At 33.7% G+C, this 19,292-nt stretch overlaps 1 long non-coding RNA gene across 1 annotated transcript in view; it reads left to right on the top strand.

The window, feature by feature from the left end:
• Positions 1-13,804, top strand: part of LOC107965098 — an 89,060-nt gene extending 75,256 nt beyond the window's left edge. The window contains exons 5-7 of the long non-coding RNA XR_001704591.2: positions 1,602-1,675; positions 7,863-8,079; positions 12,813-13,804. This is a non-coding gene — a long non-coding RNA (uncharacterized LOC107965098). The remainder of the gene's footprint in view (positions 1-1,601; positions 1,676-7,862; positions 8,080-12,812) is intronic.
• The last annotated feature ends 5,488 nt before the right edge of the window (positions 13,805-19,292 follow it).

Below are 19,292 nucleotides of genomic sequence, written 5' to 3'. Positions count from 1 at the left end.
TATTTGTATCCGAGATGACTAAATAACCATGAGGTTACAAATTTACCATAACAAACGAACAGAGAAAAAGCATTAGTCCTAGTTTCTTGGGATGAGACAGCCAGTTTTAGATCCATCCGTTACTTCTTAATAAATGTTCCATTCCTATCATCTCGTATTTGCGTGGGGAACAATCATAATAATCGTGCGTTTCGTAAATACGTGTTATCGACCGGTGTTTTACCGGTTTCGTGTTATCCATCGTTAATTTTCCATTGTAATTGTACCACGTGTGAATCGTCTCTCCGTTGTTTTTACGATATTCGAAGATGTCGAGTCGAGACGAAGAAGGGTACAGAATAATGATACACGAGGCATGGTATACATTGCAATTGCACGTAGAAAGTGTTCGTTGTACAATTTAACGTAATTAGTATTATCATTGGATGATTATTGTTATTATCGAGATTAGAGAAGCTTAGTCATTCATAATCTCGTCAAACCTAAGAGGAGACGATATATAAAAATATTAATAATATATAGTACAGAGAAGAGATTATTGGCAATGATCGACGTTCCAATTTTTTCTGAACATTGCAATAAAAATGTGTAATAATAACGTTAGAAGAAGAAGAAAAATAATGAAATTTCAGAAGCCATTAAGATAGGAAATTTCCTTTTCCAATAATATCATTACACACGTAACCATAGAAGACCTACTTCTCTTCAAAAAAAAGAAGAAATGAAGAATTTTCTTCGTTTAATCAAGCGAAATAACCAATTAAATCCTCGAACTTTAATCACGATTGCCAATGCAAACTTGCATACTTGTTTTGGAATGCAATATATCAAAGAAGCCTTTACGCTCCTCCAAAGTAACAACCGTACAACCATAACGTTACCAACTACTGAAATCATTAACCCTTTGACTGCTATTAGCGCATACAAGGTACTCGACAAGACGCCTCCAGGCACTCGACACACGATCCCTCGTGTCGTGGCAGAATCTCTGTATGTATCGTAAAAAACAGTTCGAATAAACCGTGTCACGAGTTTACTTATTAAGGATAATCTACTTATTATCAGCGAAAATTGGTCTTCCAATTTTGACCTTCCTCCACCGCGTTTCAGTTCAGTGTGCAGGTGTTGCTTTTAAGAAGATAATGGCGGAATTCTTCGGTCGAAGGCGCGCCAACGTTTGCGTGGGAGTTGTTCGTCTAATTGTGGATCGTTAAAGGAACGAGCCTACCGCCGCGAGGCTGTTGCAAGCGAGACTCAAAATCGTTGGCGTTTCCGGTGAACGAGCGTTTAACCTCGATCCAAACCGCACTTGCATCTATTCCTTGTATCTTTGTATAAGTGTTATGATGCATTCAGGTGAGAAGATCGATCTTAAAGGTCGAAATGAATATAGAAATTTCGATCGATCGATCGCTTGTTATGAGGGAATTGAGGCGATTGCATTGGATGAAGAGAGATGGAGATAGAGATGGCGCTGTGAACTGTCTCGCTGTCTCCATCTCGTTTTATTTAATGCGAATTAAAAGCGAGAATTATCGTTAATATTCTATATATTTTTATTTAATATTATTTAATTCATTTGTTTCTTTTTTTATTTTCAGTGGGATACATTTTTTACGGATTTTTTCTTGTTTCTGGATAATCATCCCAATTTTCAATGGTATGTTAGAATAAGGTGAGTTTTAATTGAAATATTTGTTGAGAATAATTTGAGAATGATTTAAAAATAATTATAGGAATAATAATTTTCAAAAATAATCGACGTGATGGTAAATTAATTAAATAAAATTGTATAGTCTTTTTTAATGGTGAGAAAAAATTAATTCCATTAAGAGAAATTTATCGTTTTTCTACTAAATACGAATTTAATTTCGGTGAAAAAAAATTTCCTCTAATTGATTACTTTCGAAGAAAAAAATTACACCGAAAAATGAAAACTTAATGATGTATAATTTAATATTTTTATATTTGGTCAATTTTTTTACGATATTTTTTTTTTTAGACAAACGGCTATTAATTACTGATTACTCATAGTAGATTCACTGTGAAAGAATTTATCAATTTTGATGACTCCCCAATTTCGCCTCGTTCCTTTTTCTTTTTTTTTTTTTTAGTTTTACTATAATCTTCTGATTTCTTACAAGAAATAAGAAGAATCATGCCGTGTAAGCATTTTTCAACGCTGATGACTTTCGAAATTCGCCTGTTTTTATCCCTTTCTTTATTTAAATGAGTACAGAATAGCCGGTTTGAATTTTCGTTTTTTTTATTACATATGCGAACAAAATCGAACAGGGTAAGAATTTTTCATTCTCAAGAATTTTTAAAACATATCCGTTTTTATCCCTAATCTTTTTATTTCCCTCATAATCGTTCAGGTTCTTCAGACTCATCGAATTATATCGTGAAAGATGGTCTCTCTTATTTATATCATTTCTTATATTTCTAACTTTTTACATATTTCATTATATGAAAGAAACTTTTCAAACTTGAATTTTTATATTAGCAAGAAGAAGAAACAATAATACAAAATTCGAAAGAATTCCATTTACGTTTAATATTCCTTAGATTTGGAATACTGATTAAAGAAAATAACTCGACCATCTTTCAAAAAAAAAAAAATTGCCAAATATTCTTCCAATTCTCTTTTCCACCTGGACAGACGAACACGATGCATCGATCGTATCGTGTAATGGGCCAATCGTTTGCACACATTACTCTTCCATCGTTATTGCGCATAAGCAGCTCGTTATATTAATACAATTAAGTACAAAGGGTTCTGCAAAAGGAAGGAAGCAGGGCATATATATACGAGCATCACCGTATCCACGAGTAGGAGAACCTGTTTCTTCGACCAGACGTTACAGATGAATCGTTAATTGAGCACAATTCTTTTTACGGACAACATGGCAACAGTCCCTACGAATATTCTCCTATTTTTGCGTCTTTGTTTCCGTATCCTTTTTTTTTTTTTTTTTTAAGGAAACGAACGAATAGGAAAAAATATGAGTGAGGAATTAAAAAATAAATTAATTTCAATAACAATGCTATAGAAAATGTATTACAATAGTAATGTTGCAAAAAAATAATTTCTTCATATTGTTTCTTTCATAATAAATGTGGAAAAATATAAAAATATAATTTTAACGTGATTATGAAGATCTATTATGAAGGTGTGTGGATGAAGACATGAGAAGTAAGAGGAAGTTAATGTTAATTTTTAATGATACATTGCAACAATGATGTTGCATAATTTTTGAAATTAAAATTGCAATGAATTTAGAAAAAAAATATAATATATTTAGATGAATGTATGGATGAAGATTGAAGAAAAATATTCAATTTTCATTTGAAGAAATACTTTGGAGATTTTATATAAAATAATGGGATATTGTTAGATCAACGATTAATTGATTTTTCTTCTACTCATAAGACTAGATCTATTCTTTAACTCATTTTGGGGTTGCACGAAGGATATTTGGAACAAATCTAAAAATAAAGAATATACATACCACGATTTAGTCACTACAATTACACGACCTAGATTCCATTATACTGCTATGGGATAAATTGGATAAGAGAAGCGAGGAAACGCAATTTAGCCTCTAAACACGCCTCTAGGAATTATTACAAAATAACTGGATGAATATTCTACATACAGAAATAGTTTAATAATATCGAATATGGTAATTGAGGAGAATATAATATAAAATAGTTTAAATAATTTTATAATTTCAAATTAAAAGTAATCATACTTTTAAATAATTTTTTAATTCTTATAAATATCTTTCCATTTAAAATTCCAGTATTTTAGCAATTAAACAACCCCCTTTGATATATCAAATTATTTCCACGTTCGACGGAATGTAGGTCACAAGAAATATAATGACAGCTCCCTAAAATTGCAAAGGGCTTCAGTTTAATGTTACCTGTCCAACGTTAAACTCCTATCAAATTTTATAAACCCTTTTCTCCAAAAGCATGGGATAAAAACATATAGGTGAGTAATCAAGATTTCACAATTATATACATACATATATGCATCTAATAAATGATGCATTTACAAGTAATTGCATATTAATGAAATTTAAAATTATTTTGAATTATTTTTAATTTATACCATAATAAATAAATGTTAAAATTGGTAGCTGAAAGAAATGGTATTTTTAAAAATACCTAAAAATCTTTGACATTAGGTGAATTTACTTTATAAATTTATTAACACAAGACTTTTATAAATAAGAATTTTAAATTGGAAAATTTTATTTTATTGGTGAATATGTCACCAATTGCAAGACACTTTCTATCTAATCACCAATATTATTTATAACATTTTTTTAGAGAAATAAAGTGATTAGATAAATTTTCACATAGGGAGTAAATAAAGTACAGAAATGAAAAATAAAATCATACATTTCATTCACTCGATAGTTGTACATTTAGATCAGAATGTTTCCCATTCAAACGTTTATGTTCCACTGAACTGTATATGAACTGTAACTATAATTCCCTTCTTAGCGCAGAATATATCTGATATTATTAGATTACGAGACACCGATATCGCTCGTTATTTTATCAATGTTCGCACATTTTTCAAATGTCTCTCTGTTCCTGTTAAAAACCATTGGGAAACCAGTTTTCAAAATCATAAACAGCTCTGATTCGCCATTAGTTAGGTGACTTACATTCCATGCGAGACCTCTAGCGTCTTTGGCCATTAACTACAACCGAATGACCGGATGTCTCGTAATCGTGGACGTTAAAAAATTACAAAACAACCTTCCTCCTGAATCGAAACCAGTTTTCAAAATCATAAGTAGGGTCAGTGCTTAGCTTCCATCGAATTCCACTCGGATCTCCAGAGTTTCTTCGTCCATTAACTATTTAATGGAAGATTATATAATAAATAATAACATGGACATACGTATATTATTGATTTTATAGCGTAATACTTGAAACAAGTTTCCAATTGTAGGTAAAACCTTGGAACGGTTTCCAGGAATTTTGTTTATAGGAAAGAAGATGTAACATTGTGTACAAAGCGTTTTCGCAGAAATTCGAACGAATTTTTGTTCCCACGATATTTTAAAGCAATAAAGGTGCGAAAAAGAATCTTCGTTTCTTTTCACAGGAAAGTGGAGGAAAAAATGATAAAGGATAGATAGCTTTCTTGAAATATATTTTCAGTGGAATTTTTAATAAATTTAATTTGATATTATTATTAATTCTTCTAACCAGTTTATAAAATTTACGAACCGTGACAATTCAACGATGGCTGCGTCCGTTTTTCATACACGGTCTTCTACTTTTAATCGAATTCTAGGAATTGTTGAATCGTAAGTAAAAGTATAATTTTAACGTTTATATATATATATATGTATAAAACGGTCTATAAAATTATACAAATAGTAAGAACATGGTAGATGTAATAATAAATAACGAGTCGAGCATAATAGTTAATAATGTTTAAGCTCGTCGGTTATAATCGTGAAATAATAAAGATTATGGAGATTTCAAATTATTATTAACTTCGTGTTTGATTTCACTTCGATAAATAAAATTCCTGAACGATCGATCGCGATGCATTTTAAAAAAATAAATTACTTTCTTGTTATCTTTAACCGAGTTATATCTGTACTGTAGATAAGGTTGAAAAGAAGTTGAAGTCTTTAATAATTTCCTGTTTTCGCGAGGAACAGTTTTTTTTTATTTAAATTTAATTTTTAAACGTATCTTGTCTCATAACAGGTACGATATATTAATAATATTAACCGAAGGAAACGATTTATTTGTACATCGAAGAAATATCTTTTATCAAATTTTTAGAAAGAATTTATTCGCGAGATTTCATTAATTTCCTATTATAATTTAAATATGGAATTCTTTCTCTTTTTATTAATAATCTTTTCAAACAAAAAAAATTTACACGCGATAATGTTAACAAAATCAAAATCAAAATCAAAAAAGAATTGTGATTAATTAATACGTCATTGTTTATGATGTACGAGCATGAAATTCAAGTATGAATTATAGCAAATTTAAATCCAATATCGTAAAGAATTCCATTCAATACTAGTTTTTTTTTTTTTTTATTTATATGATCGATTTCTGTTTTCTTAACTCCGATATATCATGCAGAAACGCATAAATTATGAAATAAATGAGGAATTCCAGTTTGTAGCAATAACGTTTTCCAACTATATTCTTCAAGTTCTGTATTTCTGCATTAATATTTAAATACTTGACAGAGATTAAATGGGAGGAAAAATGATAATATCATTATAAGTATGTAATTTATGTTAGAATTTTCTGGGTTTTAATCGAATCCCATTTTTCTCTAGATCTTCTTTGGAAAAGTGAGAAAAGTTCAGTATTGCGATTTTCAAGGTTATGGTATATAAAGTCAATTCGCTACTACATGCATTTTGATCGAATTATCTATTTATCTTTTGCATTTTAATTATTGTAGTTGTTAGTTTCTTCAGCAATATTTTTTCAAAGATTACAAGTATCTTAGTTTTTTTTTTTTTGCCATTTTAGTTATCTTTCTTTTTCTTATAAATATTTGTGAATATCCCTCCCATTTATTTATGAATTATATTTCAATTTCACAAATTTATATTTCAAAATAATAGGTACTCTACATTTTTCAGTTTTTTTCATATTAAAATGATTAAAATAACAAGATTTTTTTTAAATTTTCACACAATCAATAGTGTTATTATGAATATTCATTATGAATCACATAATATAAAAGTTTGCAAAATATTTTAAATTCTCTTCCACATTTTATCTTCATCAGGGTATTAATTATTCGAACCGTTTACAATATATAATTTACATTTTACATAATACTACGTATTTTAGCAAAATATTCGTACTATTTCCAGTATTCGAAGAAATATTCATCAGCAAGTAACAATAATTCAAAAATTATTAAAATATTCCAATCTCTTCTCGTCCATTCTTTACGAAATCTCTAATGAGTCTCCTTAGAAAATTTATATATTTTTCTCTTATTTCATAAAACATCAATCACAAAGTTAGCATTATTTATAAAATAATCCACAAAAATTACCAAGCATTCCCTCCTACATTCACAAATCTTTCCACTTCTCTGTATAATATTCACACGCTTCACTTTGAAGTGGCATGCATCAAAATCACAAGTGGCCATCTTTATTCAAAATCCAAGTTTCCAAATTCAACTTTTCGAAAGAACGCCCGATCGAAAGGCGCGTAATTTCAAGATATTCCAATACACCATTTATCCAATTATCGTCGAAATAATTTAACCCGTTTCCTAAATAACATATATCACGGATCACGCGCGCACCACTCAGTGTTACACCCAACGATCCTCGGCTATCTCCGCTCTCCAATTCCCTATTCAAATTCCATTTTTTCCCCTATATGCCAAACGCCTCGAGAGACCCCAAAGCGAAGCATACGTGGGGAAAATAGCGATGGTATCGAGTTCAATGTGCATTTAGAAATTTAACTCGAACGCAAAAAGACACGCTTCATCGGGTTTCTAATGTTATTCGTAATGCATATAACTATATTCTTTCCAGATTCTATTTAGAAACGTTCGAACAATAGTTTCTTTCGAGTATATTTGATGTTAGTTAATAATATCATTCTTTGTGCAACAGTCCATTAAAAAAAGAATCCTTTACTAGAAAATATTCTAATCCTCTCGCATCAATTCCCTCTATTAAACCACCACCTTTCGAATCGCTTATCAAGGAATGTTCGAACATAACCTATAAATAGAATCCAAGTCCAATTCGCAGCGTGCTTAATTCCCTAACGGAAAATCGAGCTTGGCGTGCAAATAATATTGCACCGTATATCCCAAGGCATAAATTATAAAATCGGCGTGGAATCCGAACGCGGAGGAGGAGGAGAGCAGCCAGCCGGGCCATGTGGACGGATGCCGTCCACAGCATATCCCACGTCTTCATCGTCTAAGCGTAGTGGCCGGAATATGGGTCACACGGCGATCGTGAGTCGAGCAACAACCAGTTTCCAAAATCATGGGGGGGTTCCGGTGCCCGGCCACGCCAGGTGCAGCAGGTGAGTTTAAGCCCCGAGTTTTAAAGAAGGTGAGCGCGGCTCGTTGTCCTACCCGCCAACAGCCTCGGCCAATCGCGTCGCGAGACCTACATACAGACTCCCCTCCCCTCCTTCCCTCCTTCCCTCCACCTTCCAAGTGGAGAACATCCGACAGGATATATGCTGTTCGACGTAACTCGCGATACCGTTAAGAAACCGACCGCGGTCCCAGTCGAACGGAACTATTCGCGAGCAGACGGTGAACGGTCGCCGCGTTAGGGCGCGTTCATATGGAGGGATTAGATATGTTAATTGTTAATTGGGAGCAGGAGATGTGAAAATTGTAAATTTAAAAGAAAAAAATGTCGAGTTTGATTAGATGGAACAGTATGAATGGGATTAGAGATTCTTGAGATATAATTGGACAGGATTTCATATGGTGGGATAATTCAACATTGTAAATTTGGGGGGGGGGAATTTTGCTCGCAAAAAATGTTGATAAAATATAATTGGACAGTTATTCATATAGTGGGATTAATTTAAGGGCAAAATTTTGCTTCTCATTAGGAGGAACTATAAGTCGACAAGAGGTGGCAGTTTTATCATTTTGTTTTATTTCATCTTAGCATACTTATTAGTATAACTGTGTAACATACAACAAACAAACTATTTATAATTATTTATATTAGTATAGATTTTTAATTAGATTTAAAAATTATTAAATTTAGAAAAAAAATTATATCAATACTATTTTAAAATGACAAATTTAAAATTTTTAAACAAACTATTCACATAATCTTATTTATAATTATTTATGTTAGTACAGATTTTTAAGTGAATTTAATTAAAAATTTTTAAAAATTTTTATTTATATTTATTTATAAGTATAATATACATATATAATTTTTTTTTATTATTTATATAACATATAAATTGTTATCTTCTTACAATATCACACGACTTTTTATACACCTTCCTCCCTTAGATTCTCATTCGCATCCCCTGTAAGGATGCAAACAAAATCTATAAGAATAGGCAAAGTCTTCAAAAGTGTATAAAACAAGAAAATTTGTTCTCCCCCCGTTAAGAACCTCGAGATCACACTCTTCTATACTCTTTCTCCTCGAGATCGTAACTCGTTAACGTATATCTCCACCTCCTCCTCCTCCTCCTCCTCCTCTTCCAGTCGAGTGTCGTTTTATTTTCTCGTTTGCGCGAAGAGTCACGCTCTCCTGATGTTTTCCTCTTCGCCTCCTCCCAGCATCCCCCGCCATTTTTCTCTCCCCTTCATTGTACCGATGGTGTTTCTCCATGCTTGGCTGCTCCAGCACCGGCGCTCTCGCTGCTAGGAAGCGTTGCATTTTCCCCGGTGTGCCTGTGTGCAACGGCGCGGCCACCTCGTGAAAAAGACCTTCGCCACAGCCGTTCATCACTGGCGAGATAGTAGTTTCCTGTCGAGAGATCCACTTTGTATTATTATTGGTTCGATCGAATGCTGCTGCCCCCGATTTTTCTCGCCGCGATTGTAATTGTTGCTGGTAAAACGCGGTTAGGCGGTGTTGGCGCGAATTATCCTTCTCCTCGAATCGCTTCCCCCTTTTGCTTTTTCTCTACGCTTCTTTTGCACAACTGTTTTAAAACTGTTTTATTTTATTTAAATAGGAATTTAAACAGTTTAATTAAAAATATTGATTTGTGGAATCAATGATATAACGAGAGATTATTTTAAATTATTATTAAAATATTAGTTCCAATTTTTTATTACTCTTCTTTTTTTTTTTTAAATATTCCAAAAGTTCGATTCGATCCACCTAAGACAATCTTTTTTTACTTTCGTTTCAAATAAAAGTTTTCTATGCATCGTCTCTTTCACGAAATTTAAATTACGATAAATATCCCTATTATTCACTATATATATATACAAATCGTATTAGGTTGAAAACTGACTTAACACGTATCTTTACGTAACCAACTGATTTACAACCTGTCGAGCGTATTTTATTCGACATTGCCTTGATCGTTCGAGGCAGAGATTTTTTCTTTTTCTTTATATTTTCCATTATCCGTGGATTCATGGGATGGCAACGTCACGGTTAATTAAAATTAAAATTAAGAATAGGCGAAGCATAGTGTCGTTCTATCTCTCTGCCTGGTAATTAGCTCGAAGCATGGATGTCGTGGCGAAGTTAAGTTTAAGGAAGTCTGGTTTGCGGAAACAAAATATGAAACAAGGGGAATGTACGTGTGATCACGAGCGCGTTCTATTTGCGAGATTGAATTCTTGTATGCAAGAATGACGAGGGATCTTTTATCCAGTCCTCCTCTTTTACATTTTCTGCACACTCATCGCGAGTACGAGTAATTATGATTTCGCTGTGTAACGTTGTTAAAGTGATTAAAGTGTGTAAGTAATGTAGGGGAATCGTTGAAAAGAGCGTGAGGGTTTAATTAGTGGAGTGTGCGGTAAGGTAAATTTTGTTTGGATTAATTATCGAGTGAAAATAGGCACTGAGTAACCGAGCTGCGAGCTGTTTGTGTCGTGTGTTTGTGCTTCTTTTTTCTTTCTTTCTTTCTCTTTTCGAGAAGAGATGCGTTGTACACGATTTTATTTGCACTTTCTACAAATACAAATGAGTCAGGATTTAATTGCAGGATTATCGTGTATGTAATTCGCGAGATTATTCGATGATCGAACGTGATGTTAAACAGAAGAAGGTGAGATCTCTCGTTGTCTTCGTTTTTTGTTAATATAGGTTTTAGGAATAATATTTCTTTTCTTTTTTTTTGAAGAAGAAGAAAAAGGAGCTAGAGAAAAATTTTCTCCTTTTTTCGAGCGTAACAATTAGTTTTCCACATTTTTACATGTTATAAAATTATATTAACAACTCGGGTATTAATTCGAACGGGATAATATTTAATTGAACTCGTAATTATACCAGAATAATAAACTCGGGATAATAACAAAGTTATATAGCTATATATTCATCGTGAAATAAATAAAATATGAATTTTCTCCGTGTATTTCAAATGTTAATTTAGAAAATCTTTAAAATTAATTGCTACACCAACAATTTTTATACTTACGCGAATAATTAGAAGATAAATTGTATTTCTTTTCTATTATTTATTTCTATTATTTAAACAAATCCCTCGAATTGTCGTATCAGAAAAAGAAGAAAAAGAAACTGTTATGTAAAAAATTATTATTTGAAACAAAGTTTCGTCCAACATCAAATCTATTCATCTCGGTTTCGAGGAACATAAATGAATTTTCACAAACACGTGTTGCATAAATCATTCGTGTACGGGAGGAAATTTCTCTTCTCCATTCATGGAAAGAAAAAGAAAAGAAGAAAAACTTTTTAATCGTCCAATAAGATACAATTAATACAATATGAAAACGCGTTGGAAACAAACTGTTGAGGATATATTATTCACGAATATTTATCCCTCTCTTTCGAGTTGCAATCGAATTATCTCACGGCAAAAGCGATTGCAAAATTATATTACGGTTTAATTGGCGCTATAAAAATGTGTGGAAGAAAAAGATTATCGTATATACGCAATAATATTGTCGAAGTTGGGAAAATTTCACGAACGGATGAAATTGTTTTATCTTTTTATTACGAAGATTATTGCGAGTATGGTCTCTCTTATGATTGAGAGGTTTATTATTACGACGATTCTGATGTGATTGCACGCTTTCGTTTAACGTTTGACCGCAGTGTGTAGTGTTTGTAATAGGATTTTGAGATCGTATTCTCCCAATTTAACAAAAACTTTCATTATAAATTTTTCAACAATTCAATTAATACAAGTAATTAATACAAGTTGGACTTTAATTGCAGAAATTTAAAAATATATTTCGTATCACATTCTTGTGAGAAGATGCACAAAAGAGACGCTTTAAAAAAAAAACAAAATTGAGAAATGATTAAAATAATAGAATTTTGAGATCGTATTCTCCCAATTTAACAAAAACTTCCATTATAAATTTTTCAACGATTCAATTCATAATTCTCAAGATAAAACAAAAGGTAATACAAGTTTTAATTGTAGATACATATTAGATAATTTTTAATTTACCCTTTAAAAATATATTTCCTGTCACATTCTTGTGAGAAGAGTATGCAAAAAAGAAAAACAAAATTGAGAAACGATTAAAATAAATTTCTTCCTATATTCCTTTACCAATTAAAGCACTTTCGCTGCATAATAGATTGGACGAGATGAAAGAAAAAATGAAACAGCCTGGATCGGTCTAACACGAAAACGTATTAAATAACAAGTTCTCTCTTCCCTCTTTCCTCGAACACGTGAAGGAGCGCGATTTCACATTTGAATCGGGCAGGACTCGAGCTGAGAGTGCAACAAACTCCGCTTCTTGCGCCCGCTTTTACAACCTCCTCGCCTCGAATATATAGGTTACAGAGAACCCGTGAAAACCGATCGAGTTTAACGCCGCGCTTGTAACTCGATTTTTCACCAACCGCTTTACGAAGACGGATCGTGGCTAATTAGAAGAACTGCTAACCCGCTGCGTTCATCGTTGTTCATTGGCTTCAACCTGCGTTTCCTTCGATATCACCTCCGTGTTCTTGGAATCGTGTTACACACAGGCCGCGCCTGATCTATTAGCGCGCTGCTCTCCTTCTTTTTCCCAAGTCTTGACTCGATGTCGGCCACGAGTTAAAAATCACGAGCTATGTATCGATTTTAAACCAGAATTTGATTGGAAAATTTTCCAATTCCAGTCTCGACGAATCGGGAAACGGACTCCATTAAGCTTCCGTAAAACCGTGGTGGACAGGCAACCGCTTTTGAGATTGCACGGTCGAGTTGCAGCGAGGGGAAACCGCTCTTAAAGCCACAGAAGAAGGGAAAAAAGGAGGAGAGTTTCAGTTGGAAGGAAGGAGCATGGGAACTGGACCTTTTCGAAACGCTTTACCTCAGATGACGAGTCGAAATTTGACGCAAATGAGTTTTTGAAGCAAAAGTTGCAAACCTTCAACCTTCGATCAAATGAGCTTCGCAATTTTTTCCAATCTCTAAAAGGGATTAGCCAGACTCTTATCACTAACCGATATTCTCGAATATTATATGATAAGAAGGATCCAAATTCTTCCTCTCCTCTTACACGACGATTATTATTTACACGATCTCCGTGGAATCTGATGGAACTCGTCTTGAAACTCTCGAATGCACATGTCGTTTCGAGCGTGAAGCTCGTACCAATAAAACCCGCGTATCCTCGTCACCCTCCTCTCCGTCCAAGATGGTTGGCGGCGATAATCCTGTCCCGCGGAGAGTCTCGATGCCCGAGGTCGGTCCATAAATCGAGCGACACGCGCGTTGCGAAACGCGGCTCGAGAGCCGTAATGAATGTTGCGGCGGCGGCGTCGACCTACTGCGTAATTGATAGAGGAGAATCCTCGAGAATCGGCGAGTTGTAGGGGGAGGGAAGGGAGGAGGGTGGTGAACAGAATGGATGGGACGATTTGAAGGAGTGTGGCGAGAAGGGGATGCAAGTTGGCTTGGCTTTCGAATTATGCGAATTGGAGAAATTGAAGGGGATAGATTGGATGGAGAACTGAGAGAAATTGAGACGAGTAGAAGAATGAATGTGCTGTTGGCGATTGATTGGAAATTGATAAAATCGCATCGCCTTTTGTGATATATCACAATCGCCGCTAGATGTCACACGCGTCGCCGATATTGTATCGTGGTTTTAAAATTAATTGTATTAATTGATTATATATACAATTTAAAATTATGATTAATAGAGGATTCTGAAACAATAAATGAAAGTTTTATTCGGAAATTAATTTAAGTAAAGATAAATATAAGTGCCAGCAATGGCGTAATTGCTTTACTTGATTTATAAATTAATTAATTCTAATAGAAATTTAAAATGTACAAAAAGGTTACAATTTAATTTTTTTGTCATTAAAAAATCACAAGCAGCATCGTTCTCTCGTTTTTTTTTTTTTTGTAACCAAGTAACCAAGTACATTTATATCAAGAGATGTATAAAATATAATAACATTTGTCGAAGAATAAAATGAAGCAGTGCGACGTAAAATATAATATAAAATAATGAAACGCGATGAAATAGAAAAAAGAAGATGGAGGCATATATAAAGAGAACAAAATTTGATATTGATGACGAAAAAAAAAAAGGAAAATCGTAACGAAGCGGGAGAGGAAGATGGAATTAAATGAGATGGCGCAAGAGGCGGATTTTTTTAATCATTCTGATTGCACGCTTCTAGAACAAGAAATGAACGAAATCTAGAAATCAAAATGGAGATCTGTTGCGATCACTTTTAACCGTTATCACGATTTTTCTTCCTTCCTGTCGCTTCAAGTTATTTAAAAGCGATCACTTAACTCTTGAATGGCTATTATCGTTTCCATAAAAAAAGAAAGGAAGAAGAGAGAGAGAGAAAGAGAGAGAGAGAGAGAAAAGGAAAACGCGCAAGAAGCGCGCGCATTCGAGGCAATAAATATCCTTGTTCGATGTTGAGAACGTGTCAAAGCAAAGCAATTATGAAACCAAGATTTATTGTAAAGGCGCCGAATGACAAGCGGATTCATTCAACTGTCCTGCAACGCTTTCACGTGGATCTCGAGCATACACGAAACCCACGGGACGAAATTACGTTGGGATGAAGTCTGTCTCGTTGAATAATACGCACCCATGTTTAGATCGAGTGCGTTCGAATGGTAAGATTGAGTGTCTTCGTCTTCTGCGCGCCACGTTAAAGAATAGGGACATAACGACAGTGGAGGAGATTATTTTACCTTCTTCTCTTCCTTTTTAATCTATCGATCGATTAATTTATTTTCGAGCGAGAGAGATTTCATTTTCGAGAATTAATTTCGAGTTGCAGGAATTCGCGTGAATTCGTGATTCTTTTTTCAATCATTTTACGTATTGAAACATTGAAGCATCGAAAGAAAAATTGTTGCAAAAATATGGAAATATTCTTCGAAAACTGGTTCTTTTTAAAAACCGTTAATCGTTGATAAAATTGAGCAAGATCGATCCGAAATAATGCTACTGTATTTTAAAAGCAACGTGTACGTCGATAAATCGTGCATTTAATACTCGCTCGATGCTGATTACGTTTCTTAATAAACGGTTCAAATTATAGTCTCTCGTTACAATAAGGAATAAACGTTTACTAATAGCCTTTAATCGTTTATTAATTCGTACCTTTTAGTAACATTTTTCCATCGTGGCTGTTAATTGACCGAGTTTCTATGAAATTTATTAACTTAAGACTGCCATTTAAAATATGGAGGGGAGAAATACCACCATATTGTTAATCTTGCCGATATGTAAGAAAATTAATTATTGAAGAATTCATTTCAATTTGTATTATAATTGAAAAATTCCAATTATTAAATTTTGTATAACATATTGTTGAAATTACAAAAATTTTTTTAATGAAATTTTTATCCTCGAGAATATCTTTTTTTTTTTTCATTCTATAAATAAAATTTGGAGATCCACTATCGAAAATCAAAATTGTCTGTTAATGATTCTTCAACAATAATCGGAGGAGAATAGAAAAAAGAAGAATCGTCCGTAATTCCGGAACTTGGGTTTAAAAAAGGAATAAGAAATTGAAGAAAAACACGTCTTAATTCCCATCTTCCTCGCGTTCTTTAACAAGCTGTTCATCTGGAAAGTAGCTCCGATCGTTATTCCAATTAATCTCGGTAGTTGCGTAACAGAGAGCACGCAGCAAACGCCGGCGGATACCGCGTGAAAATCGCGAGATTCGATCGTTAAAGAGCGGCCTGATTTCGAACGGAAATCCTACTGTCAGCCATTTAACTTTTTCCTCGTGGTGCTTTTGCTCGGCAACCTTGTGCTACAAGTTAGATCCAATGCGAACGCACTAACGTGTCTTGGATTGGATCAAGTTTAATGCACAGAGTGTTGTGATATATTCGTAAAGAAATATTCCTTTTTTTATTTAAATAAAATTCTGATACGAAGAAGTGCATAATGATTACATCCTCCATTCTTTGAAGAGTATTCCTTTTCTGAAGGATTTTCTGAAGATAATAGGAAGAATATATAAAATCAGGAAATTTTTAACAAAGTTATTAACAAGAATTCGAAGCTATTCAAACATCTACATCTATTTCGAAATATTGTTTTCGTTTTCGAACGTATGTTTATAAAAGTTTCGTGTTTATATCGAGCGTGGTTGAAATTCTATATTTTCATTTCTTCAAAATATTTACAAAGGAATCGAAATATATTTACAATGGAATTTAGTTCGAATGTGAGTTTGGTTCAGTCGAGTTTCATCGTTGCTAATGGCGTTTCCTAATAGCCTGCGTATATAAGGGTGGTGCCCGGTTTTCTGATCGAGGATAATCTGAGTTTCGCGTGACGTGAAAAAGCGATACACTAAGAGTGCAACTGAGTGGATATCGATAATCGCGATTTATAGATAGAAATTGTATCATACGTGGGAACGAGATTGAAACGAAGTGATTGAGGATTCGATTCTTCTGTAAAGTGAATTGTGGTGTTTCGATTAATTAATATTACGTACTCTATCTAAATATTTCTGCAATGTTCAGTAGAATGATCGTAATCTTGTGAGAGTGTAAATGATTTTTAATCAAATTCTCTCGCAAAATAAATTTTCTCAAATAGATCGATTCTCTTCAATTAATATTCCGCCATGGAAATCGATTAATTCTTCCAATTCAAATTACTTCTTAAATAAATAAATAATTAATTAATTAATATTTTCATTTATTAAAAATTTCGTTTTAATGTCTCGAATATATCAACATCCTATAGAATCCTATCGATATAAACACATAGAAACACCATACCGATTTTCTACAGATACGATTTCCTACATTACTCATGATCATGTAAATGTAAATCGATTTTTCATCGATTAATTCATCCAGTTCAAATTACTTGCTACTTTAAATAAATAATTAATTAATTAATTAAAAATTTCGTTTCAGAAATCGATCCTCCAATGTCTCGAATATATCGACATCCTGTAGAATCCTATTGACGATCTCGAGATCGATATAAACACATAGAAACACCACACCGATTTTCTACAGATACGCCTATGTTTAACGTCTCACTACTCATGATCATGTAAATGCCAGAGGGAATCATAAGTTGTTGCACAGTGTTGCTCGATCTCGTTTCCTCTGATTGCTCCTCTAATTTCCTCCGTCTCCTTCCTTTATCTTCCTCTCTCTTTCTCTCTTACCTAATACGTTGTACTAACTTTTTCTTCCTTCTTTTTTCCGTTAATCTCTCTCAGTCAATCTTTTTCCTCTCCGCTTGTCAGCGTGTTACGCCGTTCCTTATTTCCTTCGTTCCTTTTTTCTCTTTTCCTTCTTTTCTCCCCTCCCCTCCCCCTCCTTTTTCCTTTTGTGTTGAGTCACGGTTACGGGACTGGAGATCCGTCTTTGTCGGTCTAAGAAGCGTAGTGAGATATATTCGTGGCGATATCGGTGATATCCGATACAAGCAGGCGTTGGAAAACAATTGCTGAACACGCCTTTTGCACACTTTTTAGAAGAGCATAGGAGTTTTTGTCCGTGGAGGGTGGTCACAATTGCTGTTAAGTGGGTAGGAACGAAAGCAAAGCGTCATTGGATGTAATCGAAACGAGTTATCCACTTGTTTGGGAAAAAATAAATAAAACTCGGCGATGAGAGTCCATGGAGAATAACTTGAACGCAAAATTCATTTTTCTCGAAACGAGTTATCCACTTGTTTGGGAAAAAATAAATAAAAGGTGATGAGAGTCCATGAAGGATAACTTGGAGGCAAAATTTTTCTCGAAACGTGGCGGAATTTCAATTTGGAACGATTGCAAAGCATCATTCGATGTGATCGAAACGAGTTATCCACTTGTTTGGGAAAAAATAAATAAAACTCGCTGATGAGAATTCATGGAGGATAACTTGGACACAAAATTCATTTTTCTCGAAATGTGGCGGAATTTGAATTTGGATCTTTGAAAAAAAATGGATAAAGATGTTTGATGCTTTCAGAAAAATTGTTGTGCAAACAACACGTATTTTATTTGCAACGATCGTAAAAAAATGTGATGTCGGAAAGGTTATTAATTTTAAGATGGAAAGTAAGTTTAATTCGATATTATATAGCAAGGTGTAATAACCTATTCCGATATCATCGGTAATCATAAAGTAAAATCGGTTAATGTGACGAATGTGCGAGGACGTATTTATATTTTACCATTCTCACTCTAAGTGAAGATAAGAGTTTCAACACGAAATTCATGTACTGTTTTTCCATGGAATTCCAATCTGAAACCCGTTGCCAATTTCTGTTTAGCTGAAGATGCGCACGTAATACACTCTTGCATAAAAACATAACCATTTCTCTGTCAATCATTCGGATTATCTTCATCGGATATCGATAGTTTCGCGATATAGAAATTAATGTTGGGTTTAAATAACGATTCGTGGAAGAGAAGAAGAAAAATCGCTTCATCTTCGATTTGAAGAAGCGTGTGAATGGCATCGATTCGAAACTCGCTTGTTGAATAATTTTTAGAATAATTTAAATTATCATTTGAGATAAATTTCGATTCAAATCCTCGTCGACGTATCCTCCTCCCCCCTCACTCGAGTTTCAATAATTTCCAACTAGAAACTGGCCGGTGATTCCCGATTGCTTGTCATAAATACAGTTTGTTCGTTGAAACGGTAGCATAAATTAACGTCGACCCTCGGCTTCCGTCCGATTTTTACGCCCCTCTGGCAGATTTCTCTCGTCTCTTCCCGATCTTTCTTCCATCCGTCTCAGAGGCGCGCTTTCTAAGGCGCTGCAATTAACGATAAAACGCTCTCGAGATTTTTCGACCCCTAACGAGAGAGAGAAGAGCTGTTGGATCCAGCCAACGCTGGATAGAGTTTATTACCCGCGACTGCATTAACCTTTGCAAGCGTGGCTTTGGAACCGGATCGAAAACGATGATTGCTCGTAGATTTTCTTTTTTAGACCGATTCCATTCTATATAACAGTTTTTGTCCATCAATTTCGAATCGCATTATTTCGAAAAGAAATTTTTATCTTTAATTCGTTTGGTCTGTTTTTAAATCGGTTAAATTTCTTTTCTAATATAATAATATCTTGTCTGTCATTTTATTCGGTAGCTTCTCTTTTTTTTTTCTTTCGACTCGTATCTAAATAAATATTA

This window comes from Apis mellifera, linkage group LG10 (assembly GCF_003254395.2).
Source record: "Apis mellifera strain DH4 linkage group LG10, Amel_HAv3.1, whole genome shotgun sequence".
Lineage (NCBI taxonomy): Eukaryota > Metazoa > Arthropoda > Insecta > Hymenoptera > Apidae > Apis > Apis mellifera.
This window is presented reverse-complemented; position numbering and strand designations above follow the sequence as displayed.